The 14,103-nt window shown below is 48.6% G+C and overlaps 1 long non-coding RNA gene across 1 annotated transcript; it reads left to right on the top strand.

Annotated features, from left to right (window-relative positions):
• The first annotated feature begins 306 nt into the window (after positions 1-306).
• LOC308659342 lies at positions 307-6,869 on the top strand. Its single transcript, XR_014024502.1, has 3 exons — positions 307-379; positions 5,459-5,569; positions 6,586-6,869. It is a non-coding gene; the product is annotated as an uncharacterized lncRNA (long non-coding RNA).
• Positions 6,870-14,103: the final 7,234 nt, after the last annotated feature.

Raw genomic sequence — 14,103 nt, 5'->3', positions numbered from 1 at the left:
GGCTTACCCTTTCCTACCTTTGATATGTAATAAACAGGATCTTTTTATGAGGAGCATTTCCCATTATAAATATTAAAAAATTCCTGAAACATAATGTCACAAAGAATGTAAAGAACAGTTAAGATAATTGGTTTTGCTGGAATATACATTTTAATTGCTCTTAACATATCAAATAGCTCAAAATATTAAATAGGGTTATGTACTTAGATGTAATCTCTAGATTCGTTCCACACTGAGCCTTTCGTGAAAATCGAAAGAAATGATAGTGTGAACAGCAAGTGACCCTGATTTCCAACTCTTGACTGCAGGCCCTCCGTTGCCGGAAAAACAATGAGAAAAATAATCTTCTGCATTCTTGCTGTAATGCTTTGGTCGCAAGGTAAGTTCTGAGTCACGATCACTCAACACTGACGGCTCTTCCCTCACAGACCCAGTCCCTTCCTCTTAAGACTGAGAGATCCTAGATTGGAGGTCCTACCTCCAGAAGGCAGCACAAGCGTGCTTGAGATCAAAGGGGCCTTTGGAGGCACTTGGGGCACCATGGCCAGCATTGGCCCAGTCTGCCCACTCCTAGGCCTCCCTTCCTACTAGTGTTCCTGCGTTCTCTCCTCCTTTTCCTCGGGCTGCGATTCAGGTGCTTCAGTGCAGTTGCGAGAAGCAGTTCTTAAAGGGTTGCACTCAACAGAGCAAAGTGAAAGATGAATTTTTTCCTGCCTTGCCTAAAGCGATAGGGCAGGGGTGGTGAACCTATGGCATGTGTGCCACAGGCGGCATGCAGAACCATCCCCGTGGGCATGCACGCCATTCCTGGGCTCCTCCCCCTCCCTCTCTCCACACATGTGGAGTCTGGGAACAGCTGTGAGAGCTGGGCGGGGTCAGTGAACTTATAAAAGGAGCAGTTTGGGCGAGAGAGTAAGTGAGCGGCCTTTGGAAGCAACCAGTGGGGGTCATCAGGTCCCAGCTGAGGGAAGGCGAGGGGGTCTGTATGGGGGGCGTGGGAGAGCTGGGATGCCTCCGCGGAGGAAAGCTGCCCCCCCGCCGGCTGAGCCTCTCATCCACACTGCATCATGAAGGATTGCATAGAAGGGGCACCGGACAGGGGTCTGATGGGGGGTCTGCAGGGGGGAATCAGCGCCACCATCTCCCTTCTGCAGTGCAGACCCATCAGTGTGGGTGGAGACGGCTCTGAGCCTCTTGACCGGCCAACTACACAGGGAAGCAGGAGGTGGCGGTGGTGATGCCTGCATCACCAAGCCCGGCTGGCCACAAATCTGCAAGTGAAGCTGTGCTGCCATCCTCGCGCTGGTGGGGGCAGCAGTGGGGGAAGGTGACTGTGGCACACACCCTCCCCTCCCCGCTGCCACCCCACATTGTCCTGCATGCATGGCCCGGAGACGCACATGGGACAATGTATGGCAGCAGCAGCAAAGGATGGCCGCATGCCAGATCCTGCCTTCCCCCGCTGCCGCCCCCACCAGTGTGAGGATGGTCAGCAAAGCTTCGCTTCTGGATCTGCTGCCTGACACTATCAGCCCCTGCACACAGAGGCCTGTGAGCAGCATGCTGGCTGTCCGGCATAATGGAGTACTGGCCACAGAACCCCATCAGCACAGGTGGAAATGGCTCCGGGACAGCCAGAAGAAAGCCCTTGCCTGTCCTGGGCACATCCACTCGATGGATATGACGGCGGTGGCTTCTGCTGTTCTGACTGGTCAACCATGCAGGGAAGCAGGAGGAGGTGGAGGGGCAGCTGGGGGGGTCTGGAGCACCCGCTGCCCTTCCTGCTTCTCTGCATGGCTGACCAGTCAGAGCAGCAGCAGAAGCCACACCTGTCAGATGATGTGGGATGATGTGGGGTGGCAGCGGGAAGGGGAGGGTGTGTGCCATAGTCACCTTCCCCTGCCACTGCCCCCACCAGCACGAGGATGGCGGCACAGCTTCACTTGCAGATCTGCGGCCAGCCGGGCTTGGCGATGCAAGCATCGCCACTGCCACCTCCTTCTTCCTTGTGTGGTTGGCCAGTCAAGAGGCTCAGAGCAGGAGGAGGAGCAACAGCCACATCCCCTGTCAGAGCCACTGTGTAGACAGGGCCCACACTAGGTGAGGTCTCCTTTTCAGCCATCCTGGGACTCTCTCCGTCCATACCAATGGGGCTTCCATGATGCAGGAGGCTGTGGCTGCTGACGGACACCGTTGGCCCCCATGCACTCACTGGCCTCTGTGCGTGGGGGGCCCGATAGTGTCAGGCAGCAGCTGCTCCAGCCCCTGCCTTGCCTTGCCTTGCCCTGCATCAATTGGCACACCCACCCTGCCTCACCTTGCCTCACCCCACAGGACGAACCTCCAACCCACCACCCACCTGCCAGAGACCCCCTGGATCTCCCCCAGCCCTGCCCGGCCCCCACAGGCATCCCTCCCTATGAGCATCATCGAGGTGGCCACACCAACCATGGCCACGCCCAGCCGGCACCCCACGATGAATAAATGGGTTTTGGGTTGCGGTTTGGGCACTCGGTATCTAAAAGGTTCACCACCACTGTGATAGGGGATTTGCATTATAAACTTTCATGACCAAGGAATGCTAAAGAGCTCTAAATCTATTATTTAAATATGATGGTTATTTATTGGCTCCATGTTTGCATCTGAGATGGACCATCTGCCTAGAATCCCTCCTCTATTTCTTCAAACATGTCAGAAATAAGAAGAACGATGTAATATTTTAATTTGCTAGAAAGGAAAGTTGTGAATGTACTATTCTGATTCTAATCAGGGTTTTCTCCTTCTTCTCGTCAACATATTTGTCACATACATTTGTGTGTATGTATAAACTGCCTCCCTGGGTCCCTCTGTAAGTAAGCAACATGTAACATATTCAGAAGAATGTGTAACAGAAGGAAATGTAAATGTGTTTTAATTGTTAAATTCCTAAAGAGAAAGCTTCATATCTGAATTCTCTAACAGTAATTTTATTAAAATGTATACTGTTGAAAGAAATTCTTCATCAGGGTCCAGTCCAAGCCGGGAATAAACAAAATGGAGACTGCTTTAGAAAGAAGGTTGTAGTTTATTGAAGAGCAGAGCCAGACAGAAAGATGGCTCTGGGAAAGCTGACCACATATAGCAGGGTGTGGTGGGCTTTTATACCTCCTTGGGCTTTGTATTTGGAGTCCTTCCTGGTTGAGGCTTTGTATTTCCTTTGTCATATACTTTGACCTGAGCTTCAGTGTGCCTTTCTGGTATTCTGATGGCGGTGGGTAATCCTACTATGTCCCAAAGGTCATGTCTTTAGTTTGAGTGGGCTATGTAGATTTTAGGATTCTTTGTCTTTCTAATCTCATCAGCTTCTAGCTTTCTGGCTCCAACCTTTCTGAATAGGATTATCAGATCTGAATTTCTACAGACCTGATTTCTGCTTGGGACAGAGAGACTTGGGGGGGAGGGGGTTCTGCCTAAGATTTTTTATTATTCCTTTGGGGAAATATATTCTGCCTTCTATAAATTCCCCAAAATATTTCTTTCTCTGAGAGCCTGACTTCCCACAATACTTTCAATGATTTAAAAAAAACGGAAACAAACTAAAAAATGAAAAAAAAATAAATAGCAGACAAAAGTACAGGAAAAGTGGAAAAAATAAAAAATAAGAATATAGTAAGCAAAAAGAAAAAAATATATAAAGAAATGACTTCCCTCGGCTCACCAAATATAAACAATTTTAATAACTTACCAGATTTCGATGATCCCATCTTCCCATATCCCATCTCACACAGTCTATCTAGAGTTAAAGAACATGATAACAGCAGCACGGTTACTGGTGGGACAATATTGGAAGAAGGATAGTTTGCCCACTATAGAAGAATGGGTGTTTAAAGTTTCGAATCTTGCAGAAATGTCTAAGATTTCTGCTTACTTGAAAGATCATTCACAGGAAAGATATATTTCAGTTTGGAGGAGATGGATAAATTATATTCAGAACAAATATGGGACTAAAAAGTTCCATTTAGCTTATGAGTAGATTTTAGTGGGATATTGTTATTGGTACTTTGTTTGTAGTTATGTTAAAGGGGAGTTAAAGCACATTATGAATTTGGTTAATTGTACATTATGCATAATTTTATTTAGAATATGATTATTGTAACTATAATCCTGTACTTAGCTCTGGGAAGGGGGGGGAAGTGGGTGGGTTTGGGGTGGGAGGGATTTGGGGATATATTGTAAAATTTTGTTAATAAGAAAAATAATAATAAAGATAAAAAACAAAATACAAATGAATGAATATTAACATTGAAATATTGAGCTTTTTAAAATGATATGGGTTAAGATGTATATATGTTAAGAATGATAGAATGTAGCTGGTATATTTCAATGCAGAGTTATGAAGGATGTATTGAATGTTAAAATGGAACAAATTTTGGTTAAGGTTTAATATGTGGAAACTATAAATGAGAAACAAGAATATTTTATTGTCCTCCTCTTCTTTTTCCTCCTTCTTTCTTCTTTCTTTCTTTTTTCTTTTTTTTCTCCTTGCGATTTGTATTTTAATCACTACTATTTTAAATATAGTAAAATTGATATAGACATGGAAATGAGATAAATGAACTGGATTACAGTATTAAGTATGGAAGAGAATTGTACAAAGGAAAAAGAGGTTATTTAGTAATATGAAATTGAAATCTTAAATGTTTTAATTTTAATATTAATACAAAATTAAAGCTAGAAAAAATAGATAAGGTGTTTGATGTTTTAAAGATGGAATGTTAAAATATGAAATATATTAAAAGATCGATGGATATACATTCAAAAAATAAAATAAAGTAAACTATTAAGTGATTGATGGATAGCAATAAAAATATGTTAACTTAGATAAAAGGTAATATATATCGAAGAAAAAAGAGAGAGGAAGTATTGGTTATAATAAAGTAGAGATTTGTAATAATATGTATCTGTCTGAAAATGGAACTATTGTAACTCGGACACCACGTTGCTTTCTAAAGATATTATTGTAAATATTGAAAAACTAATAAAATATTATAAAAAAAAGGAATTATGCAAACCCAGGGTTCAAAAAGTTTGAGCAGTCTCTTCTGCCACAGCCATTAACTTGCCAGAGAATGCTGTCCTCTTGTGAGTAGCAATTGTCTGGAGCTCTTGGGGGCAATCTGAGGTCCTTTTCTGGAGGGGAATTACAAAGAGCCGTCTACTCACCAGCTTTTCATTCTCCCACGGTCAGCAGTTCCACTTTTAGCAGAGATGTCTTCCGTTTGCCATTTTTCCCAAAGGTCTGAATTCTCAAATCTTATTGTATTTGAAATTGAGTCATAGAGCTGGAACTTTTCAAAATCTTTGATGCAAATAATTTTTGAAATTTCTACTCCCAAATCCCATTGATGCAATATGTTGGCAAAAAGATAGGTGATGGAAAATTACAGATTGAGTTGTTGCTTTGCCTCCTCTCTTTCAGCTGTGGATGCTCTGGAATGTTATCACTGTCCCAATGGAGGAAGATGTTTTACCACAGCTACCTGCTCTGATCGTCAAGACCGATGTATGTCCATATTCTTTAAAGCAATTGGTAAGTATAATAGTGTGAAAAAATAATTATATTTAGTTCCTTTAATTTTTTTTCACCTCTATGATGATTGAATTTTCTCCTGGAAGTGGTTGCAGGGTCCATTGCTTTCTGAATACTGATCTTTACTAGCTCTATCTGTGCAAGGGCCATAACCTTCACCTCACGAGGCCCAAAAGACCTGAGGTGAATTTTAATTCTGCTTTTCTCTGAACTTAGGCCAGGAGTAGGCAAACTTGGCTCTTTTATGACTTGGGGACTTCACTCCCAGAATTCCTGAGTCAGCATGGCTGGTTCAGGAATTCTGGGTATTGAAGTCCACAAGTCATAAAAGAGCCAAGGTTGTCTACCTCTGACATAAGCAATACTGTACCCAATCGTTGTTATGGAGTCAGCCATTGTTAGCAATAACATATCCAGGGATCCTTTGCCTCAGGATGCACCTTTCAGGACTGAAGGAATCCTGGAATAAGTAGCTTCCACAGCCCACTAAAATTTGCATTAGTGTCTCAGGTATCCAAACAATAGAACTGACTAAATTAATCTGGACCCTGGAACAAATGCAAGGGTTACCCTAAGTATTATTCAACAAGAACAATAAGAAACAATCCTTCATCAACAATGAGTAAGAATGCAATGTTACTCATTACTTCAAGTTAAAGCTCCTCCACAAGACTTTGATTACAGGGCAAGCAAAATGCTTGATAATGGGATTGCCGATGCATTACTAGACAGTCTGCTGATTCTTTTGGATATCATGATTGCTCTCAGGGGAGCAGGTATGTCACTTTCAAACCTCACCACCCTGCCCCGGTCTCAGTCTTGCTATCCAACACATTTTTCACATGAAAGAAGCAAGAATTTGGAATAATGTGGTTGTGCTGTGTGCCTGGCCCAACTTCCTGAACAAATGAAGAAAGGCTAATCTATCTAGGACCTTCCATCATTAACAAAAGACAATGTTGGTGAAGTGAAAAATTTTTCCCAACAGCAACCACAAAATCTTTTTTTTCCTGTAGGGTACAATCCACCAAGGTATGCCAAGAGGTGCGGCAGACAGTATGAGTGTGATGTTTTGAATTCAGTACCAAGCGCAGGGGTTAGCGCCGTTTGTTGTGACTACGACAGATGCAACCGTTAGCGTTCACTTTCAACTGGAGACCTTCTCAATGACATCATTGGCCTCAACTGATTGCACTGGATGTGATTTGTCCAAAATTCAAGAGCGATTTGGAATGTGATGTCCAATAATATTCTCAATCCATCCTATATGAATGGGAAAATAAATAAAACCTGATCTTTCATTGTATATTATGAAAAAGGACTTTTTTGTGTGTCGATCCTATGTCTACACCAAATCAGTGTTGTTGGAGTTTCCTCAGTACTGATAATGTTGCACAAAAGCTAACATCCCACCAGGCTCAAGGTTGACTCAGCCTTCCATCCTTCCGAGGTAGGTAAAATGAGGACCCAGATTGTTGGGGGCAATTAAGCTGACTTTGTAATAATGCCGCTTGGGGTTTGTGTGAAAGCCCTAATAAGCAGGCATATACATAGAATGAAGGCTACTGCTAAGCTTGTAAGCCGCCCTGAGTCTTCGGAGAAGGGCAGGATATAAATGGAATTAAAATAAAAAATAAAAAATATAATATCCCTGAATATCACAACAATATGCCAGTTGTCAAAACTCAAAAGGAAAAGGAAAAGAGGAGTCTTAACACTATTTCACAGCAATATGCATGTACATATTTCCATTATTTTCCTTGTGGTATGCACAAGGCTCAGTACTGTCTCCATTGCTTTTTACCATCTACAGCAGAAGTCCCCAAACTATGGGCCATGGCCCACTACTGGGCCATGGCCTCTTGGCCACCAAGCCATGTAAGTGGCTGGCCAGTGCTTGCATGTATGCACAAGTACTCACCCTCTCTCATGCCAGTGATAGTGTTCTGTACCAGCCTGCTACTGGCCCTGCAGAAAAGGCAGGGACAACCCCTTTACAAACGGCAAGAGGCTGGAATTACGCCTGCCAAATTTATAGCTACAAAAACAAACAAGACACGAACCAAGAAACAGGAGCTTTAAGAAATACGAACTATCCAAGCGGTTGCCTTCAGCAAACCAGCCCTCCCACACATTCCCCTTATATAGAGTTCAGGGCGTGGCTTCTCTCTGCCTCCTTCCGAGAAGCCCCATTGCCTTCCTCTGTTTACTCCTAATTGACTGCCTCCTGCATCGGGCGTCCTTGAACAGGGCCAGCTGTGGGTCATCTTCATCCACGCTGTCAGGCTCACACAGCTGGGTCTCCGTGGTGACCAAGTGGGAGGGGCCTGGCTGAGGGCTATCATCAGCAAGATCTTCAACCCCCTCAGCAAGGTCTTCAACACCCCCCTCCTCCTCCTCTGAGTCATCCGACCCAACTGCCGAACCCACAGGCTGACCCTGAATCACAACACTATCCCGCACCGCAGGGCCCTTCCCCCAGGTCTGCCGATCTGGATGCGGTCGGGATGGAAATTGTTCATGATAAGCAGTCACCAACGCAGGGGCATGAACGGCGGTCGCGTCTTCCCAGGTGAAGTCCTCTGGTCCGTAACCTTTCCATTCAATCAGGTACTGGAAACAACCTTTCAGCCAACAGGAATCCCTGATGCTGGCGACCTCGTACTCGGGGGTGCTGCCTCCATCACGAGGTCCTGATGGGGGAGGTTCCGCTCGGTGGAGTAGACAGGCCGGTTGCTCGGGGACCAACAGAGACCGATGAAAGACTGGGTGCACGCGCAGGGAACGTGGCAGAGTTAAGCGATAGGCGACCGGATTGATGACAGCCTCGACTGGGAACGGTCCTAAATATCGGTGATCTAACTTTCTCACCGGCCGTGTTGACGGTAGGTTCCTGGTGGACAACCAGACCCGATCTCCCACCGATAGTGGAGGCGTATCCCGTCTTGACCGATCAGCAAACCTTTTGTAATCGGCCTTGGCTTTCTCTAACTGACGTCGCACCAATCGATGGATCGCCTGTAACTCTGCCATGAAGTCATTCGCTGCCGGCTCCGGTGAGTCCATGGGAGAAAGGGGGAAAAACCGGGGGTGATATCCCACATTGGCCAAGAACGGTGTCATCTGTGTGGAGGTGTGCTGCGAATTGTTAAATGCAAACTCAGCTATGGCCAGATAGTCCACCCAATTGTTTTGCTGCAGATTGACGTAGCAGCGCAGATATTGTTCCAGGATACCAATGACCTTCTCGGTTCCCCCATCAGTTTGAGGATGATGCGCGGACGAGAGGCAAATCTTGATATCCAACGCATGCATCAACTCCTGCCAGAAGTGGGCTGTAAACTGGGCCCCCCTATCAGAGAAGACTCTATCAGAGAGGCCGTGCAGCCGAAACACCTGCTGAATGAACATACGACTAGTGGCACGGGCTGACAGTAAGCCGCGACAGGAGATGAAGTGCGCCATCTTGGTCAGCATGTCCACCACCACATACACTGTCGTAAAACCAGAGGATGGGGGTAAATCCGTCAGAAAGTCCATGGACACAGCCCCCCAGGGTCTTTTGGGTGTCGGCAAAGGCTGCAGTAATCCAGGCGGGGCCCCTGTCGCTGACTTGGCCTGCCTGCATGGGATGCAGGAAGTGACATAGGACTGGACGTCGTGTCGGACTCGGGGCCACCAGAAGGTACGGGAGACCAGGTTCAGGGTCTTGAACAGGCCAAAATGCCCCGCCGCCGGGTTATCGTGACACTGGCTGAGGATGAGTCCCCTGAGTGGCCCTCCTGGAACGTAGAGCCAGTCACGATAATACAAGAGTCCATCCGTGACCGTCCAAGGAGAATCTGGCCCCACCTCCTCCTTCCGCTGAGCCACCCACACCTCCTGCTGCTGTGCCTCCCGGATCCGAGCCCGTATATCAACCGGCTCCCGTACCGCAGCAAAAGACTCGACGGGGATCACTGTCCTGGGCAGAAGCTTGTCTTCCACTTGGGAATATTTGGGCTTCCTGGATAGAGCATCCGCTCTTTGATTGTGCCCGCTAGGTATGTACCGAACCCGGAAGTCAAACCTCGCAAAGAAAAGAGACCACCGGATCTGGCATTGGTTCAAATTCCGAGCGGTCTGCAGGCTTTCCAAATTCTTATGGTCCGTCCGGACCTCGATTTGATGCCGCGCTCCCTCCAAATGATGCCTCCAGGCCTCGAACGCCACTTTGATGGCCAGCAGCTCCTTCTCCCAGATTGTATAATTGCGCTCCGAAGGGTTCAGTTTTCGTGAATGGTACGCGCAAGGGAAGAGGGTACCGCTGGGCGTCGTTGCCTGGAGTAACACCGCCCCAATGGCAATGTCGGAGGCGTCCGCCTCCACAACAAACGGTCGTTACGGGTCAGGATGCTTCAAGATGGGCTCCTTCATGAAGGCTTCCTTCAAAGTCTGGAAAGCCTGTTGTTCTGGAGCGTTCCACTGGAAGCGAGTCTTCTTCTGCAGGAGCCGGGTGAGGGGGGCTGTCAAGGCAGCAAACCCAGGGATGAAAGTTCGGTAATAGTTGGCGAACCCAAGAAGTCGCTGAACATCCTTCACGCGACGCGGGGGTTGCCAACTCTGCAAAGACTCAACCTTACTCGGCTCCATGGCGATGCCCTCAGGAGAAATGCGGTGACCCAGGAAATCGATGGTCACCCGGTAGAACTGGCACTTCTCCAACTTGGCAAACAGCCGATGTTCTCGGAGTCGCTGCAGGACCTGATGGAGATACTGATGGTGCACCTCACGTGACGGGGAGTAGATCAGGATGTCATCCAAGTAGATCACGACAAACTGATCCAACAAATCCCGGAAAATGTCATTCATGAAATTCCCGAAACACAGCGGGGGCGTTGGTCAGGCCAAACGGCATCACCGTGTATTCAAAATGTCCATTGCGAGTACCAAATGCCGTCTTCCACTCATCACCCAGCCGAACCCTGACGAGGTTGTAAGCTCCACGCAGGTCCAGTTTCGTGAAGATCTTAGCCTCCCGGAGTCGGTCCAAGAGTTCGGGGATGAGGGGCAGCGGGTAACGATTGCACACCGTGATGGCGTTGAGTTTCCTATAATCGCAGCAAAGCCGCAATTCGCCCGACTTCTTTTTGACGAAGAGCACAGGTGCAGACACTGGTGAGGACGAGGGCCAGATGAAACCGCGAGCCAAATTCTTCTCCAGAAAGTCCCGCAATGCAGCCAACTCGGGGTCCGACATGGAGTACAAACGCCCCACTGGGAGAAGCGCATCAGGGACTAAATCAATGGGGCAGTCATAGGGCCTGTGCAGGGGTAATTGATCCGCCTCTGTCTCGCTGAACACATCAGCAAAGTCGGACAGTTCGGGAGGCAAGGAAACCCCTGGGGAACCCTCCACCTGGCCGGCACAGATATGGCAGGAGTGGTCCACGCACTGCAAGCTTGGGAAGGTGACCAGGTTCTGTGACCAATAGATCTGTGGGTCATGCGCCCGGAGCCATGCCAGTCCCAAGACCACGGGGAAATGCAGATCTGAGGTGATATAGAACTGGATGGCCTCCACATGGGAACTGATGGCCATACATAATGGTTGCGTGGCGGCTGTAATTGGCCCAGACAGGAGCACTCGACCATCGATAGTCTCCACTAACATGGGCGGATCCACCGGGCACTGGGGAACAGCCCATTTGGCCACAAATGCTGAGTCCATAAAATTTGTGGTGGCCCCAGAGTCAATTAAGGCATGGACTGGAATCCCCTCTGGCTTGCCAGGAAGGATCAGACGTGCCTCCAAAATCAGATGCCGTGGAGGTCCACAGGCAGCATCGGAAAGACATTGCTCAGTGTTGTTGTGGGACGCCCGATCTATCACACCGTCTAGATCGGGCTCGGGGCGTTTCCCAACAGAAAAGTAGGGGACTTTCTCGGGGCAGGCTCGGTCACTGATGCCCGCTGTCGCTTCTTTGGGCAAAAAGCAGCCAAATGCCCAGGGTCCCCACAGTAAAAACACAACCCCCCCGATCGTCATCTGTTCATTTCAGTCACTGATAGACGAGACCTGGCGGCACCCAGCTCCATTGGCTCCTCCCTTTGAACTGGGGGCTCACGCACAACAGGGGCTGCAGGGGTCTGTGGGGTGGCACGGCGACTCCTTCGCTGCTGCAACCGAGCATCGATCCGCAGGCAGAGATGGATCAGCCCATTCAGGTCTGAGGGAATATCCACACGGGCCAGCTCATCCAACATCTCCTCCGACAATCCATCCTGGAAGGCATCCACAAGCGCAGCCTCATTCCAGGCGGAATCCTGGCTAAGCAGCCGAAAATCGCTGATATAGCCCTGATATAGCAGCGTTGACCCTGCCTCAGAGCTTTCAGGCATCAAGTAGCAGTCTGCGTCTTAATAGGGTCCTCATACATCAGACGCATATGATCACAAAACCCCAGAAAGTTGTCCAACAATGGGCTAGGTTGAGCCAGCAGAGGCGTGCCCCAACGAGCTGCATCACCTGAAAGAAGGCTTAACACAAACCCCACCTTATCCCGGTCAGTGGGGAAATCAGCTGCTCTCACGCTGATAAAGAGCTGGAATTGTCCCAGGAAAGCAGGAAACAGTTCTGGAGTGCCTGTAAATTTATCCGGCATTGCAACTTGGCATTTTCTCCTGGGTGGGGGTGATGGTGGGGGTGCAGCATGAACCTAAGCTTGCAGTTGAGCCACCTGAGCTGCCAGCAAAGTGAGTTGCTGGGTGAGCTGGGCATTCTCAGCACGTAGCTGCTCCATAATATTAGTAAGGGGTGGAAGGCTGAAGGCAAACTGTTCTGTACCAGCCTGCTACCGGCCCTGCAGCAAAAGCAGGGACGACCCCTTTACAAACGGCAAGAGGCTGGAATAAAGCCTGCCAAATTTATTCACATAAAACAAGAGCAAGACAAGACACCAACCATAAAACACGAGCTAAGAAGCAGGAACAATCCAAGCGGTTGCCTTCAGCAAACCAGCCCTCCCACACATTCCCCTTAAATACAGTTCAGGGCGTGGCCTCTCTGTGCCTCCTTCCGAGGTGCCCCATTGCCTTCCTCTGTTTACTCCTGACTGACTGCCTCCTGTGTCGGGCGTCCTTGAACAGGGCCAGCTGTGGGTCATCTTCATCCATGCTGTCAGGCTCACACAGCTGGGTCTGCATCGTGACCAGATGAGAGGGGCCTTGCTGGGGGCTCTCATCAAGCTGTCCAATCCCCTCAGCAAGCTCTTCAACACCCCCCTCCTCCTCCTCTGAGTCGTCTGACCCAACTCCCGAACCCACAGGCTGACCCTGAATCACAACACAGGTATCTGGTTGCTACACCTGCCAAAGATCTCGGCCAGAACCGCCTCACGCCCCAGTCCACAAGTGGGAGGAAACCCACACACCCTGGTCCCGAGTCCATATTGACTATGCAGGTCCTGTTAATGGCCAATCATTCTTGGTAGTGGTGGACAACCACTCCGAATGGTTGGAGGTGGTACCTGTGAGTAGCATGATCACAACAGGGACTGTTCAAGTGCTCAGGGAACTCTTTGCCACACATGGCCTCCCTGATGTATTGGTCTCTGATAACAGTTCACAATTTACTTCCTCAGAATTCCAGGCGTTCCTGAAGACCAATGGAATTAGACACGTCACATCCGCTCCCTTTCACACATGGTGCGCACCACTAAGGATGCACTGAAGCACATCATCCAAGGGGACTGGAAACAATGGTTGGCCAAGTTCTTACTACACCAACACACCACACACTGCACCTCTACCGGAAAAAGCCCAGCGGAACTTCAGTGGGGTAGGCATCTTATAACCACTCTTGACAGATTACACCCGGACAGAGTGGCAGCGGATGCTGAATACCCAAAGACTCCCAGAGAATTCTCTAAGGGGGACTCCATATGGGCAAGAAACTACGGCTCTGGGCATGTATGGGTGCAGGGGGAAGTGGTTGAGAGAACAGGCCCATTGTCATACATTGTAAGAGTGGAGGGGGGCCTCCAGTGGAGGAGACATGTTGACCAGCTCAGGCGATGGGCCCTTGAAAAAGTTGAAAAGGCCCCAGCCAGTAACAACCAGGAGGAGCTTCCCGGACCTGAACTCACTCAAAAGGACAAAGGGGGCACTGTGGAAAGGGGAGTGGCTGCCAAATCTTGGTCGTGGGGACAATTCCTACCCCATCAACATCGGGACAATCATAACGGGGCCATGACACCTTCCACAGTACCAGGAAGCCCTCATATCTCCAGGTCCAAGGAGGTCAGTCACAATGTCACACCTGAAACATCATCACCAGTACCTGGGGCTCACCACAACCTCAGGCCTAACAACTCAAGTTGCCACACCTCGTCGGAAGGGGGGGAACCCCTGAGGGTCCCATAGGCCTCCTGCTTACCTCTCAGACTATGTGCAGACTTGAGGGGGGGCACGGGGGTTTTGGGGGGGCAATTTGTACATAGTTATGTGGGGGAAGAATTTGGAAATTATGAACTCATGGGGTGTTGTCTATTCTT

This window comes from Vipera berus (assembly GCF_964194415.1).
Source record: "Vipera berus genome assembly, chromosome: 1".
Taxonomy (NCBI): domain Eukaryota; kingdom Metazoa; phylum Chordata; class Lepidosauria; order Squamata; family Viperidae; genus Vipera; species Vipera berus.
The sequence above is the reverse complement of the archived record's forward strand: the minus strand, read 5'-3'. Positions and strand labels throughout refer to the sequence as shown.